At 37.5% G+C, this 16,848-nt stretch overlaps 1 protein-coding gene across 1 annotated transcript in view; it reads left to right on the plus strand.

Moving 5' to 3' along the window:
* The first annotated feature begins 2,092 nt into the window (after window positions 1-2,092).
* The window catches only part of Ap1g1 (adaptor related protein complex 1 subunit gamma 1), an 82,195-nt gene continuing 67,439 nt past the window's right edge, over window positions 2,093-16,848 (plus strand). The window contains exon 1 of the mRNA XM_027932978.2: window positions 2,093-2,419. The gene's annotated coding sequence lies outside the window, so the exon portion shown is untranslated. The remainder of the gene's footprint in view (window positions 2,420-16,848) is intronic.

Raw genomic sequence — 16,848 nt, forward strand, 5'->3', positions numbered from 1 at the left:
GGGGGATTGGCTTATTTCGTTTAGCATGATATTCTCCAACTCCATCCATTTACTGGCAAATGCCATAATTTCACTGTTCTTTAAAGGTGAATAATATTCCATTTGCCCAGTGCATTTTATTTTCATTTTGAAACAGGGTCTGCTTAGAGCCTTACTAAATGGCTGAGGCTGACTTTGAATTTGCAATCCTCCTACTTCAGCTTCCTGAGTGGCTGGGATTACAGGTGTGCGCTACTGAGCCTAGCAAAGCTCTTCTTAAGAAGAAAGGTTTTCTTTTCTTTTTGGTTTGTAATGGTAAACACTTTATTTTGGCCTCTAAACAATTTTTGTGATATTCCAAATGGAATACTTACTAACTCTGCTTTGCAACCTCTATTCTTTTATGGAAATCTCAAACTGAATTTGGCATGTGTTCCATGCATAGGTACAGCCCAAGGGAACCCACATTTTGCCATCCTTATGATATTTTAGTGTTATTCTATTTACTAACCATGTGATCTAGAGCTACACTGTACTGATGTGTAGCAGAGGGATAAGAGGGTCTGAATCTATAAGTATCATTCTTTTCAATCCATTTGCCCTAGGTTGATTTCACCCTTGTGTTTGTGTTTGGGGTTTTGGTGGGTACAATTTTCTAAAATGTAAGATGGCTATATATAGCAGAAATCTAGTGGGGGAAGGAAACTTTCAGCAAGTCACAGTTTCTCTGAGTCTCTATCTCCTTATTTATAAAACTAAATTATGGGTTGAGGCTGTAACTCAGTGGTAGAGCGCTTGCCTAGCAAGTGTGAGGCACTGGGTTCAATTCACAGCACCACATAAAAATAAATAAAAGGTATTGTATCCATCTACAATTTAAAAAGATATTTAAAAAAATAAATAAAACTGAATTATTGGGCTAGGGTTATGGCTCAGTGGTAGAGCACTTGCCTAGCATGTGTGAGGCACGGCACTGGGTTTGATTCCCAGCACCACACATAAATAAATGAACAAAATAAAAGTACGTCTAAAAAATATTTTTAAAAACACTGAATTATTTACAGTCTCAGGAGGTTGTCCAGAGGGTAAAATTAGATTATACATATGAAGGTGCTTTATGAACAATGTGTTATCAACATTTAATAATAAAAACTGATAAATCCTTTTATGCCCTTGGCTTCCTTTCTTTCCAGTCTTTTGGCATGCCGTGGAAGTTCAAGGACAAAACTATACAGCTGAGCACACCCAGTTCAATTTTTGTAAAGTGTTTTGAAATCCCTGCATGAAAGCAATTGCCTAAGGAAGAAAGTGCAACTTCCTGTATATGACACTCAGGTCTTAAATTTGGGATTTGCAGTTAATATGGTTCTTTTTGGTATCCAGTCTGGTGCTTTGTTTCATTTACTTTTGGGAGTACTTCGTTGGCAATCTAAAGGATTTTAGTCTAGATCGGTCACCTTTAAATGTACCAAGATCTCGTGAAAAAGACTCTGTCACATGGTAGTAATTATTTTTCAAGCCAGGAACGGTCTAGTCAAATTTTCTTTGGCCCAGGTCATTAATTCATGGAGTCATAGAAGGCCCATTCTGAAAGAGTTTTTAGCTATTATTAGTCCAAATCTTCTCTTTTTACATACTAGAAAATTCAGGGCTTGGAGAGTTTAAGTGATCCGTCCAAAGCAAGAGGGGCAGGACTAGGCTTGGCCTCTATTCTGCTTTGTCATCTAATTTTTTTTTTTTTCATAAAGTTCATTGCAAAGATACCATAAAACCATAGAATCCAAGACGACTTTGAAGCATGTTTTTGAAGTTAAAGAGAAAGCTGAGGTCTTAAAGGTGAAAGGAACGAGTTTGGGATTCTCTTCCTCAGCCTGGCTAAGCGTTCGGTCCCCACCTGCTTCTCTCCCACAACCTCAGCTTCTCTGCCTAGCTCCGCCCCTTTCAGGTGGCACACCACTTCCTGGTTAGCCCGCCCGCCAGTCCGCCCGCCCTCCCGCTCCAAGCGGAACCAAAGTGCGTAGTCTCCGGGGTAGTCCGGATTTTTCTTGCTCAGACTCATCTCAGCGGTGACTCGGCAGCCGCGTCTAGCGTCATCAGTGACAGCCCCGACCCTTGCTACGCTTTGCGTCGCTCTGCCAGGAGCAGTCGCCTCCTCGTTGGCAAATAGTCCTCGGCGGGGTCCGAGTTCTTGGGTAATCCGAGGGGGGAGGCCCGAGGAGTTGCAGTCAGAGGGCGCAGGATTGACAAGGAGGGAGAGATAGGGACCGAAGTTATTGAGGTAGTGTGGGAAGTTAGTTAAAAACCCCCTTCCTCCTAAGAATCCCTCCGCCTGCAGTAGCGGTGGTGAGGCCGAGGGAGCCGCCATTTTGGATGTTCGGTTCCTGCTGCCACTGCTGCCGCCGCCCCCGAAGCTGCTGGTTTCATTCGAGGTTTCGGGCCGGTGAGTGTCACTCGCGGCGCTAAGAGCGTATTGTTTCTTTTACCCTGCCGCTGCCGCGGGCGTATGGCCGGAAGCTTCCTGTCAGTCCCAGGGGTCCGGTCCCAGCCTGTGGGGGGTGAGAAGAGAGGACAGAGGTTGGGCCAGGAGGGGCCGGGAGCTCCAGGGGTTGCTCCGACTTCCTCAGGGCCGACCCCGAGGCCTCAGACCCGGAGGTTCCGCGCGCAGCAGCGTTCCTTGCTGTGGCGTTGCCGGGCCAGGGCAGGCCTCCTTGAACTCATTGACTTTCTCAGGCTGCGATCCTCCTCTGATAGCTTATTCAGGGAGCCCAGGAATTAGCGGGGCGGGCCCCACCCCCGCGTGTCCTCTCGCAGCCACGTATCAGCGTTCTTGTAGCTGGTGCTCAGGTCAGGTCTCGGAACTCTCGGCATTGCCACATGCTGAGTTAATCGCGGTCTGTCGGTGCTACGCCGTCCTCTGGGAGCCGGACCTCGGCTTCGCCTCCCTCTATCCTTTCCACTAACTTCTTCCCCAGTTTACCGCCTTAAAAAACAAAAACAAAACAAAACAAAAAAACCAACTCCCCTGCGACTACGCTGTTCACCCTTCTCTCAAACTCCTCGTCCTGCGGACGTCAGTTTCTACTGACTCTCCCGATCTTCCTGATTGCCTGAGAGGTTGGTTACGCTTCCCTGTGAGGTCTCGGGGAGGCGAGCCGTGGACCCGCTCGCTCCAGTGTACTTGGGCAGTAATGGTTTATAAAGCAGATTACATGGCTTTTGGGGGAAAGGAGCTGTCAAATGTTTTCTCTTCTGTGTATTTTCTTTCTGTACCGACCACTAAGCTTTTTCGTAAAACTAATTGACAGTTTTATATGTTCGGCGTGTATCCCTGAGTATGGAAGTTGTGAAGAATATTAATCTCACGTAAATAGTAACTTTTTTGGGTTACTGTAGGAATTAGTTAATAGACGAGAGGACTGAGTAATTTCTTAGTTGTCTTAATTTTCAGATGTTTGTACAGTAATGGTCTTGGCTGACCGATTCTAAAAAATACACGTATTGACGTCATGTATTGGTTTTTCGTGGGGTGGTTACATTTCAAGTAATTCATTTCCACTATTCTCCATAGTACTTGTCAGATTATATGCACCTTAACTTTTGGTTTGGAAAATATAACTCCTCAAGGTACCCATAATCCCATCACTTTTATTGTGTTCTTAAAGTATGTTTGCAGTCTAGCATGGTTGAATAAAAAGCATTTCACAATAATCGACTGATTATTTCCTACATTTCAGGTTAGGTGAGTGTGATTGAATCACCTGTATTTCATCTCAGCCTGAATTTTTACCGCTTATTAGAGATCACAGTGAAGTGACTATTGCAATTTAAATTTGTAACGAACACTGAGTCAAATCTTCTAATAATTTTCATTATTCTTATAAAGTGAGAGTATAGATAATCCCTTTACAGGTCATATGATGTCTCGGTAGGCGGAATATTTTCAGCATAAATATTTCGTGTTTTTGGTATCTGTTTAAGCGAGCCTTCAAATATGTATATTATTATTAGATACTAGTATTGCCAGTGTATTAACTCTGAAACTGCAGTTTTCCCTTTTGCTTTAAAAGAACCGTCAAATCCTGAGTTCTTATGGACTACTCACTCATTTACTATTTCCTTCTAGTACTAATGAGATGTTCTGAATAACACTTTTCAAACAAGGTATTGTAAGAGCTGTCAGGTGGTTGTTTAACTCGGTTCATGTTATAGAATAATGTACTAGTATTTAAAAGCCATTCGTAGGTACTTTGAAGTTTACTTTGAGAAAGTATCTTTTTGCCTTAACAAATTAATAGCAAAGTTCTGTTTAGCTCATGTGGATGTCTAACTTTGTCTAAATTTGTTGGGAATTGCATGTACAATTAAAATTAGTGTTCAGGAGACTTCCATTCATTTTCTTTTGGGAGCACTTACTTGTTCTTGATCCTATCTGTTTTACTCACAGCAATTGTGCATATGATGGTGAACAAAGTGAAACTGTAAAGTACACAATTGCCAGTGATGCCTTGGTGATATTTCATTGGAGTGTTAATTTTTTTTTTTTTAGTTGTTGATAGACTTTATTTTATTTATTCATATGCAGTGCTGAGAATCGAACCCAGTGCTTCACACATGCCAGACAGGTGTGCAGCTGCTGAGGCCAGCCCCAGCCCATTAATTTTTAAAAAGGAGTTTTCAAAGTCAGTGATGGGCAAACAAAACCAAACCCCAAGTTTAATGAATCATAAAAACTATGCAATTTCAACAAGTTGAATGTTTTCAAAGGATATGTTTATTTGTACCTGGGATTGAACTCAGTGGCACTCGATCATTGAATCACATCCCTAGCCCTATTTTGTATTTTATTTAGAGATAGGGTCTTATGAGTTGGTTAGAGGCTCACTTTTGCTGAGGCTGGCTTTGAACCTGTGATACTCTTCCCTCAGCCTCCTGAGCTGCTGGGATTACAGGTTACTGCACCTGGCTCAAAGGATTTTTATTATTATTATTTTTAAATATATATATTTTTAGTTGTTGATGGATTTTTATTTATTTATATGTGGTGCTGAGAATCGAACCCAGTGCCTCACACATGTTAGGCAAGTTCTGTACCACTGAGCTATGACCCCAGCCCCTCAAAGGATTATTTTTAATTAAGAAAATTGACTTGGGAGTCCACATATCAAAATGGATTGTCCCAATGCTTAATCCCTTTATTTGCATATGATGGGGATGTTTAAAATTTGTGTATACAGCAGGATTTAATATCAAAACTTTACAACTCTTTTCTTTAGATTTAGCTTAGAAAAATCTAAAAATATTAGCTTTCCTCAGATATCAGAAACTTGTTTAGCTGTTTTAGGTGTTTGTAATTTAATCTTTCACTGCTTTATGAATTTTCAGCTCTTGATTTTGGTTTTCTTTCATCTCATTCATTTTCTTTTGCAGGATAATATTTATAAAGTAGCAAGGAATTTTAAAATCAAGGGAAAATATTGATTTATATAATCTCATGTTTCATGGTTTATAAGTTTTGAAAATCATTATCTTTTAAAAAAATGTATTAGAATTTTTCCAGGTGTCTTTTTGTGTATAAATTTTATTTGACTGAAGTCAGGAAAGGGAAAAGAGCCTTCATTTCTACTTTGAAAATGTGAATTTATTTTCTTCACTGAAGGAGTAACACAAAACACTTAATTTGGCATGAGTTCTGGTTACTAGAACAAACCTGTCAAAGTTTGAAGGGTCCAGAAGTGGGTGTTGGGGGAATCAGCTCACAAACTTGTTGAGTCAACATTAGCTAACACTGTAGTATAAAAGGGCAAGGTTTAGGTTAAGATGATTGAAATGAAAAATGCTTTTTCATTAAGTACTTGGAAGTTTTGCCTTTGTTTTTTAATTCAGACCATTGGATAAATAAAATTAGTGTTATAAATGTTAATGAAAAATAGAAAGGAAAAATCATAGTGTTTTATTTATTTATTTATTTTTTATCATAAATCATAATTTATTTAGATGTCTATTCCCCTATTGCTAGGTGGTTAGGCTGATTCCAAGACTTTGCCCTACCCTCAATGCCACTATGATTATTGCGACCATGTTGCCTTGGGAGTTTATATCCTGAAAAATCATAGTGTTTTAAAAGATGGAGAAAATATATGTGATCCTTGTACTCTGAATAATTAAAGATATCTTAAAGATAAGTAGTTTTTACCCCTTTTCTTTATTGTTAATGGCACAGTAGTCTCCATGCAACGTGCTAGGCGTTTGCTTTGCTTTGTTATATCTTTTTGTACTCCTGTAGTACTGGGCATCAGTACTGTGCTCAGGCTTTTCAGCTAGTCAGGTTTCAAGGTTAATGTTGTGGATTTCTGGGATAAGCAAATTTGAGAAAGATGTGATGCTGAGATCTTTGGAACTACGAAATCACTTTTTGCCCTCTTCTTTATACAATGTTTGTATATAATGAATGTATTATATACATTAATTGGTTATAAGAGCTAATTTTTGTAAATGATTATACAACTGTACAACAAACAAAGCTTCATTAGTGCTTTTACAACTCAGGTTAGTGAAGCTATTTCCTAAATCTCACTTGAGAAATTGTGCAGTTTCAAGAGGAAGAAAAGAAAGAGAAGCTATTTTTTAAATTACTTTAAAAAAAATCTGTGTGAAAGATTTGATTCCTTCCTACATGTTTAAAAATATTTATTTATTTTTTAGTTGTAGTTGTACACAATATCTTTATTTATACGTGGCGCTGAGGATCGAACCCAGGGCCTCACACAAGCTAGGCGAGCACTCTACCACCGAGCCACAACTCCAGCCCCTCCTTCCTACATTTTGAAAAATTTTAAAACATAGTTGTTTTAAAATATGATAAAAATACTGGTTTAAGATGATTGGTTGGGGGAAAACTAACTGAAAATAATTAGGTACACTGTGTAGAGTTAATTGAATCTTTGTAAATATTAAGTTTTGATATGGTTGTTGAAGGGAAAGAACTTTATTGTAAGAATTATTTTTTTCTAGTAGTACCCAATATATGTGATTTTTAAGTGCATATTTTGCTGAGCATGGGGGTGCATACACGTAATTTCAGTGACTCCGAAGGCTGAAGCAATCTCATTCCAGTTCAATCTCAGCAACGTAGTGAGACCCTCTCTCAAAATACAAAGGGGCAGGGATGTGGCTTAGTGGTTAAGTGCTCCTTGGTTCAATCCCTGACAAGCCCCCACCCCTCCAAAAAAAAAATGTATTTTTTTCCCCACTAGTGAGAGTTTGAGTTTTGAATTGTGCTTAGAAACCTCTTCTATGGTGAAAGCTTAATACGTGGTGGTGATTATTTAAGAAAGTAGAATGAGGAAGTAGCTTGCACTTTGATATTACTAACATTTGGTTATATTATTTTTATTTACACACACTGAACTTTTTGCTATTCCTTGATTATTCTTTCATTCTCATTGTTCATGTTCTGCCTGTACCTGGAATGCTTATTTTTCTATTTTTCTTTTCCTCTCTACCCTCTGGGTACAGGAGTGTAGTACTTTTTTCTCCAAGCAACCCTGGCAAAGGGGCAGAGCAGTTTTTGAGTACTATTTGAATTGTCTGTTCTTTTTTTTCCCCCACCAGCTTCTAAAGAACTAGAACTGTCAAATTTATGGTATTCCTATACATTGCATAGTGCCTTACACTTAGGGGTCACCTTGCAGAATAGATAAGTGAAAATAATGTGGAAAAATTGTTCAGGTACTCTGACAGATAGTAATTGGTCCATGGTAGAGTCTCAAGCAGTCAGGTTCCTGATTGAGTTATGAGAATCACTGCAGGTCATTTGCGAGTGGCTCGTAGAGTTGATGTCAGTTAAGTTTGTTTTTTGGTTTAGAAAATATTTCTTTTTTTGGGTGGGGGGTACTGGGGATTGAACTCAGGGGCATTTGACCACTGAGCCACATTCCCAGCCCTATTTTATTTAAGGGTCTCACTAAGTTGCTTAGTGCCTCACTTTTGCTAATGATATATATATATATATATAATTTTAGTTTTTGGTGAACACAACATCTTTATTTTATTTTTTATGTGGTGCTGAGGATCAAACCCACGGTCTCGCACATGTAGGCGAGCGCTCTATCGCTGAGCCACAACCTCAGCCCCAATAGTGCTGGTTTTGAACCTGTGATACTCCTGCCTCAACCTCCTGAGCCACTGAGATTACAGGCATGCGCCACTGCGCCTGGTTTATCTTTTTAGTTTTGAAAATTTTAGGGTATAAATAGATGTTAATCTTTTCTATTTGTGATTCGCTCAGTGAAAGCTTCAGGTGGCTTACAAGAAATCTGTTTTTTCCATTATCTTTGAATATATATTATGTAATTCATTATGCTGAGGAAACTAATAATAAGTTGGGAACTTACAACTTTTTCCCTACAATGGTACTTGATTGATTTGTTACTGAGTCCCCTTCTTACGTTTGAATAATTTATTTTTATCATTCTGATATTTAAAAAAATTTTTAAATTCATCTTTTGTTTATTTTTTGGTACCAGGGATTTAACCCAGGGGCACTTAACCACGGAACCACATCCCTAACCCTTTTTTATGTTTAATTTAAAGATAGGGTCTCATCTAGTTGCTTAGGGCCTTGCTAAGTTGCCAAAGCTGGCTTTGTACTTGTGATCTTCCTGCTTCAGTCTCCTGAGCTGCTGAGATTCACAGGTGTGTGCCACTGTGTCAGGCTTCATTTTTTAAATCTATAAAATAATATAATAATTGTAATTGTTCATTGTAATAAGTAAAAAAAAAACACCTGAAGATTTTATTAATTTCCTTCAATCATTTTCATTATTGCTCTTAAACCAATTTACCCAGATTATGGGCATCTTTCAGTGTTTCTCTCCATGATATATTGCTGTATATTCTGTACTAATATAAATGTGTGTATATAGGAATTCTTTTTTACAAAAGAGATCAAATTATATTACTGTATACTAAACCTTTCTTGATGTGTTATGGTCAGTAAATATAATTCTACCTTTTTTTTTTTTAGAGAATTTTTTAATATTTATTTTTTTTAGTTTTCGGCGGACACAACATCTTTGTTTGTATGTGGTGCTGAGGATCTAACCCGGGCCGCACACATGCCAGGCGAGCGCGCTACCGCTTGAGCCACATCCCCAGTCCCAGATATGTTAAACTTTCCTAATATGATTTATAGCATGGATGTACCATAACTTGTTCAACTATTTTCCTGTGGACATTTAGATTGTTTGCAGATTTATGTCACTGTACATAGTGCTTCAATAAATATACTCATGCATGTTACCTTATTTGCTGATACTTTCATTTCTACAGACTAGAATCTACAAAGTGGGATTTCAGGATTAACAGAAATATATTTTAAATGTATTATTTTCAGATGATTCTTGAAATAGATTGTCATAATTTCCACCTTCACTAGCAGTGTGTTCTCTGTATCATCACACCACTACATGTAAATATTTGATTTAATTTTTACTAGTCTGCTAGATGACAAATGTTGCTTCAGTTTTGTCTTTTTTTTAAAAAAAAAATTTGTAGATGCACAGAATGCTTTTATTTTATTTGTTTATTTTTATGCGGTGCTGAGGAGTGAACTCAGTGTCTCACATAAGCTAGGCAAGCGCTCTACCACTGAGCTACAGCCCCAGCCCCTCAGTTTTGTCTTAATTTCAGTTTTACTGGGGCTAGCCTCTTTTGATATGCTTATTGGCTATTTGGATTTTCTTTATTGAGAATTGTCTGTTCAGGTCCTTGGTTCATTTCTTTTTGAAGTTATTTCTGTCTCTTTTTGTGGAGGGTACTGGGGGTTAAACCCAGGGGCCCTTAACCACTGAACTGTATCCCCAGGCCTTTTTATTTAATTTGAGACAAGGTCTTCCTCTCAAATTAAATAAAAAGGCTCTCCTTGAGCTTCTATTTGTGATTCGCTTGAGCTTGCAGTCCTCCTGGCTCAGTCTCCCCATTGCATGCTCCACTACCACTGTCTTTTTTTTCCTTTTATCTCTTTGGAGCACCTTATGGAATATTGTCATATGGCACATGTATTGTCTTTTTAAATTTGTTCTAATTAGTTATATATTAAAGTAGAATGCATTTTGACCCATCATACAAAAATGGAGTATTGCCGGGATTCAGTTCTCGCGACTAAAAGGCTCAGGGGTTACTCAGTTGAACTGGGCTAACTGGGCTGCACAAAATAACCACACAAGAGACACAAATACCTTTTTCTTTGGGGTTGCTGTGATGGCTCCTCTGACCTTAAGGGTCCGCAGGAAGAGAGAGAGTGAGAGCATACGCTGACCCCTTTTATTGAGGAGAAACTATTCAAATGAGGCAAGGGGTCAGGTTTCAGGGGGCTGAGTCTATCTTCATGATGTCCACTGTCAGCAGGTTGACACCTAAGGCACAGTAAGAGTAGGGGACAAACAAAAGGCACTTCCATGGAAGATTCTATCCTAAACAGGGCAAGGGGTTATATTACCAAGGAACAGGTGAGCATAGCTTCACCCATGGGGCTGTAACAAGACACACCCATGCATGAGACACCTACCCTCGAACCCAAGAAGGGTGGGGAAAGCTCTGCCACATTTCTGTGACTGAGCGCCTCAGCACCCAGCCGGGGAGTGTGACCCAGTCATGTGCAAGGTTGGTCTCCCACAGAGTATAACTGTATTGTCTTTCATTTTTCTTTTGATCTTGTGTTAGATGTTTTAAAGTAGTCATATATACCCCTCTTTTCCTTTATGACTTCTGAAACTGTGCTACTTAGGAGAGTCTCTTCCATACCAAGAATATACAAATGTTGCCTTAAATATTCTTTTTAACCATGGGGTTTAAAAAAATAAACAGTATATTTATTCATCAGGAGTTTACATTTACATGGTATGAGGCAAGGAGTCTCTTACATGATTTAGCTTTATATAGACAGGCTGCTAGGCCAAGACTAAACAAACCATTCTCCTCAGTGAATTAAATGCCACTTGTTATATGCTGTGTTTCCATGTATGTTTGTTCTTTTTAGTTGTTTTGTTTTTCTCATCCTGTACCCTTGTTTTACTGTTTTAAAATAATTTAAAAATTATTATTTATTTGTTTATTTATTTTTATGGTGTTGGGGATGGAACCATGGTCTCTTGCATGTGAGGCAAATGCACTACCACTGAGCAACATCCCCAGTCCTTGTTATTTTTTTTAATATTTATTTATTTTTTAGGTGTAGATGGACACAACACAATGCCTTTATTTTTAATGTGGTGCTGAGGATTGAACCTGGGTCCTGCCTGTGCTAGGCGAGCACTCTACCGCTGAGCCACAATCCCAGCCCCCCAGTCCTTGTTTTGATATAATAAATTTGTAGAAAGTTACTTTTTGTTAAGAAAAGCTTCTATCAAGCTAGGCGCTGTGGGCTCATCTGTAATCTCAGCATTTTGGGAGGCTAAAGCTGGAGAATTATAAACTCAAGGCTAGTTTGGGCAGCTTAGTGAGACCCTATCTCAAAATAAAAAGGGGTGGGGATGTAGCTGAGTGTAGAGAACCCGTGGGTTCAGTACTGAAAAAAACCAACCAACCAAATACCCCCCCCCTCCAAAAAAAAACTATCACTGTAGTTTTTCATTTTTGACTATTCTTAAGTATTCATTCTTGTATATATATTGATTGAAAATAATGTTTTTGAGTTCTGAAAATCTCAAAGCTTACTGCTTGTGATTATGCTGTATTTATACATTAATTTTTGGAGGTTAACGAAGATAATTTTTCTTTTTAAAAGACTTTCAATACATGTTTTATATATTTCATAATTTTTTTTGTATAATTCCTTCTTACTAAACTTTTCTAGGTATTTTATTTTGACAACTGTTGTTAATATAACTTTCCCCTTTATTTCTAATTAGTTAATATCAGAAACGTGATTTTTTTCTTTTTGGTTAGGTGTGCTAGATAAGTACTGTCACTGAGTGACATCTTAATTCTAAAAATGAATATTATACTGTCCTTGTTTTCTGTGGACAACCTTTCCCCAACCCCTGTGTATCCAGAATTAACAGATTTTAGAAAGTCTTTTGAGATGAATGACATTGTTTCATAGTTTATGATTTTGCTTTAATTCTTATGGTTTTTGATAGTTTGTTTAAATTTTTAAAGCAAGTTTTATTACGTAAGTTATGTGTTCATTACTTGAAAGATGTCAGAAAATATGGAGAGTTTTAAAAGGCATTTGAGTTCTGAAAATCAACTATAATGCACCAATAAACACAGATAACCCTCCACGTTTACTAGACCTTTTGGCTCTTTACAAAACTTAAATTTTTTGAGAAGTTGATGGCACTTCTTAAGTTTAGGACATCTTTTGTGATAACATTAGGGTTGGAAGAGTGAAAAATTTCTTTCTTAATGTCAAATTAGATGTTTATCTTGTTTGCATATCATTTTCTTGGCTTTATTGCTTTTTGTGCATCTTAAGACTATTGGATCATTCAGTAGCATGTTTGCATTTACATGTATCTTATTTTTTAAAAAATCTGTTTTGGTGAATTTTGTTGATGAATAATTAAACATAAAAGTAATTACTGTGGCAATTTAGGGAGAATTGAACTTAAGACCTCTTAGAGGAATGCCAGCTGGATGCCTAGAGATGTGTGGTTGGTGTCTCCGTGTGATCACATATCCTGAAGCCTATTCTATAGTCTTGAAAGTCCAGAAGTTCCATTTTAATAGTTAACTTAGGGATGTTTCAGACCACTGAAAACTTGCTGTTTTGTGGGTAAGAATAATAGTATTTTAAAAAATATTTATATTTTAGTTATTGGTGGACATAATATCTTTATTTTATTTTTATGTGGTGCTAAGGATTGAACCCAGTGTCTCACACATGGTAGGTCAGTGCTCTACCTCTGAGCCACAACCCCAGCCCCAGAATAATAATATTTTAATTCACAAGAGGGCTTCGTTTTTACTTGTGTCTGCTTTCCATAGCACACTGTTCCTTGTATGGAGGTGTTGGAAGTTGAGGTCCTGGAGATAGTGATGAATAATCAGAAAGTTGTACTTTGAACCTGAAGCTAAAGCATATAAAGTTGGTTGATCTTGAGTGTTTTATCATTCTAGACTATGGCTAAACCTGATGTAAGAACTATCCTTGTGGGCTGGGGATGTGGCTCAAGCGGTAACTCGCTCGCGTGGCATGTGCGGGGTGCTGGGTTCGATCCTCAGCACCACATAAAAATGAAATAAAGATGTTGTGTTCACTGAAACTTTAAAAAATAAATAAATAAAAAAATTCTCTATCTCTTTCTGAAAGAAAGAAAGAAAGAAAGAAAGAGCTATCCTTGTGCCACAGTGGTACCTACCTCTCCAGTGACCAAAATATTTATTCCCAGATTTCGGCTGTTGTTCAAATAGTAGTATGCTAATATTGCTCTCCATCTTTCTTGCTCTGTAGACCATTTCCCTTCTGTTAACAAGTTTCTTCATACTGAGGAAATGTGTGCATCTTCTTCATTCCCCATGCCACTCTTTGCGAACTCCAACCCCCACAAAGACAGTGAAGGGGGGGAAAAACTGTTAGTTTAATGATAACCATTATCTAAAAGCATGATATTTTGTAAATTATAAATGTGTTAAAGCAAATTAGATATTCATGTGAATAAAAATCTGTTATAGGGGTTCTGTGTGGCTCATGATATAAAAATACAGGCCATGTGGAGACTGCAGGAAGGAATGCCGGTAACTTCTTAGAAGGATTCTGCCTACCATTAACTTAGGTTGTCTCTTGAATTTTCTCAGCCATATTTATAAATCTATGACCGAATATTACAGAATATTGTCAGTGGCAAAAATTGAAGTTGAATTCCTTTAGTTGAGTCCTTTTTTCATCATTGTTTAGCAAGAAAGATGCTTTTAATGTTGAAATTACTTTTTTAATTTGTTTTTTAATTTAGAACTCAAATGCTTTTAGGTTTAGAGGTGACCTCACAGCACTAGGAACCCTTTTTTTGGTTTTGTGTTCATGGCTGTTGGCTGTCAGGAGCTCAGAGCTCAGAGCATGTAGAGTTCTGAATTAGACAGTTATCTGGGCCAGGTACAATAGAGCACTGGGGTGAGTCTTACCTGATTTTTGCCATAGCTGTTGGTGAGTAGCCAGTACAGCTTTACTTGATTTTCTTTAGTTAGGACTCTTTTAGCATTTTGGATTAATAAATACAGTATTTATTGAGTTTCTGCTTTTATAGGTAAGGAGGATACCAGAATGAAAAGACAAGGATCTATACTTGGGGAACTTATATGAGTGAGAAAATGAGTATTTCAAAGAAAAAAGGCAGTCATGGCCTAAGAATAGTATTGCTCTAATAAGGGATATCTTTATTAAAATTTTTGTATGAGGAATCTAACCAAGTGATACTTAATCACTGAGCCACATCCCAACCTTTTTTAAATATTTATTTTGAGACAGGGTCTTGCTAAATTGCTTGGGGCCTCGCTAAGTTGCTGAGGCTGGCTTTGAACATCTCCCTCAGCCTCCTGAGTCACTGGGATTACAAACATGCTCCGTTGTGGAAAATCTTTATCCTAAAGGTATTTGTATAGATTTAAATTTTTTTTTGTTTAGTTGTAGATGGATATAGTATCTTTATTTATTTATATGTGGTGCTGAGGATTGAACCCAGTGCCTCACAGGTGCAAGGCAAGCGCTCTACCACTGAGCCATAACCCCAGCCCCTTGTATAGATTTTGGAAAATAGCCATACCTTCCATTTTGAGTATAAATTTAGGAGAATTTAAATATATGCAATGAGAGTTTTTCTACTTTTTAATTTTTTTTTAGTATTTGTAATTCTGGTTACTATTTCAGTATTTAAAGTAATTTCATTTAGTTTAAGCACTAAAACCTAATTAAAATTTTTTTTTGTAGTTGTAGATTAACAGAATGCCTTTATTTTATTTATTTTTATGTGGTGCTAAGGATCAAACCCAGTGCCTCACACATGCTAGGCAAGTGCTCTGCCACTGAGCTACAGTCCCAGCCCAAAACATAATTTTATTTAACTATTTTGCATAGAAATTTTTCTAAAATGAATTTTTTTTGGGGGGGCACTAGGGATTGAACCCAGGGACACTTACCACTGAGCTACATCCCAGGCCCACTTTATTTTAAAAAAATATTTATTTAGATGCAGGGCCTTGCTAAATTGCTTAGGGCCTTGCTAAGTTGAGGCTGGCTTTGAACTTGCTGTCCTCCTGCTTCAGTCTCCCACGTTGCCGGGATTATAGGCATGGGCCACTGTGCCCGGCCTATAAATCAGTGTGAAACTGAATTTTACACTTTCTTTTTCCCTTTGTAGTTTCTTTTCTTTTTTTCTGGTACTGGGAATTGAACCCAGAGGTACTTTACCCCAGAGCCACATCTCCAGCCCTTTAATTTATTATTCTGAGACAGGTTCTTTGAGTTGCTTAGGGCTTTGCTAAATTGCCCAGGCTGGTCTCAAATTGTTATCCACCTGCTGCAGCCTCCCAAGTCACTAGGATTACAAGTGTGCTCACTGTGCCGAGCAATTTCATCATTGTTTATATAACCATTAATGAAAGTTGAAATAAGTTTATCTATAATCTTTTTGGCTTAACAAATCAGATTTTTTAATCTTTCTATGTTTCGTTTTTGTCCTTATTCTGAGTATTTTTACTTTTTATTATTTGTTTTTAGAAATAAGACAGGATTACTATTGTTATAAATATTGTTATTATTATGGTTCTGGGGATTGAATGCAGGACCTGACATATGCTAGGCCAGTGTTCTGTCTCTCAGCTGCATCAATACTTTTTAAAAAAAACTTAATTTTGTTTTGATAAGATTTTATTATGTAGCTGAGGAGTCTTGAACTTGTGATCCTTCTGTATTGGCCTCCTGAGTAACTTGGGATTATAGGTGTACATCACTGCATCTGGCAAAAATATTTTTGATAAAGTGTACAAGCCATAATAAAAAATATGGATCAGTTAGACATTGACCATTGAAATACTAAATGTAAATGTTTAGATATAAATGGAGAAATTAACAGAAACACATGACATCTTTCTTAGTCTTTTGGTCATGTAGTTAAATTGTCAAGGCATAAAATATTTGAACTACACTCTTTTTTTTTTTTTTTTGATACTGGCGATTAAACCTGGGGTACTACCAAGCTACGTTTCTACCTATTTATTTATTTTGAGGCAGGGTCACAATGAGTTGCTTAGGGCCTCACTGAGTTGCTGAGACTGTCCTTGAACTTGCAGTCCTCCTGTTTAGCCTCGTGAGCTTCTGGGATTACAGATGTTGACCACTGTGCCTGGCTTGAATTACACAATTTGTGTAAATTGATTACCGTAGATACAATTATGTATTTGGGTTTTCCTCCTCTGCATTAAATGTTAACTGTTAATTGTATTTTAACAATTTCTTTTCTTTTCTTTTTTTTTTTTTAAAGAGAGAGTGATAGAGACAGAGAGAGTGAGAGAGAGAATTTTTTAATATTTATTTTTTAGTTTTCGGTGGACACAACATCTTTGTTTGTATGTGGTGCCGAGGATCGAACCCGGGCCGCACGCATGCCAGGCGAGCGTGCTACCGCTTGAGCCACATCCCCAGCCCCTTAACAATTTCTTGATGAATTGAAGTCTTAATTCTAACAACTACATTATGGTTCTCTTTGTGATTTATTGGTGCTCTTCGAACCTTAGGAGGAATTGAATGTTTTTTGCTAGCCTCAGACTATCTATATTGTTTTTATTAGTGCATTATAGTTTTACATAATAGGGGGCTTCATTTTGACTTATTCATAGATGCATGTTCAGACTATATTTTTAAAATGCTTGTTT

This window comes from Marmota flaviventris, chromosome 18, assembly GCF_047511675.1.
Source record: "Marmota flaviventris isolate mMarFla1 chromosome 18, mMarFla1.hap1, whole genome shotgun sequence".
In the NCBI taxonomy this organism is placed as follows: Eukaryota; Metazoa; Chordata; class Mammalia; order Rodentia; family Sciuridae; genus Marmota; species Marmota flaviventris.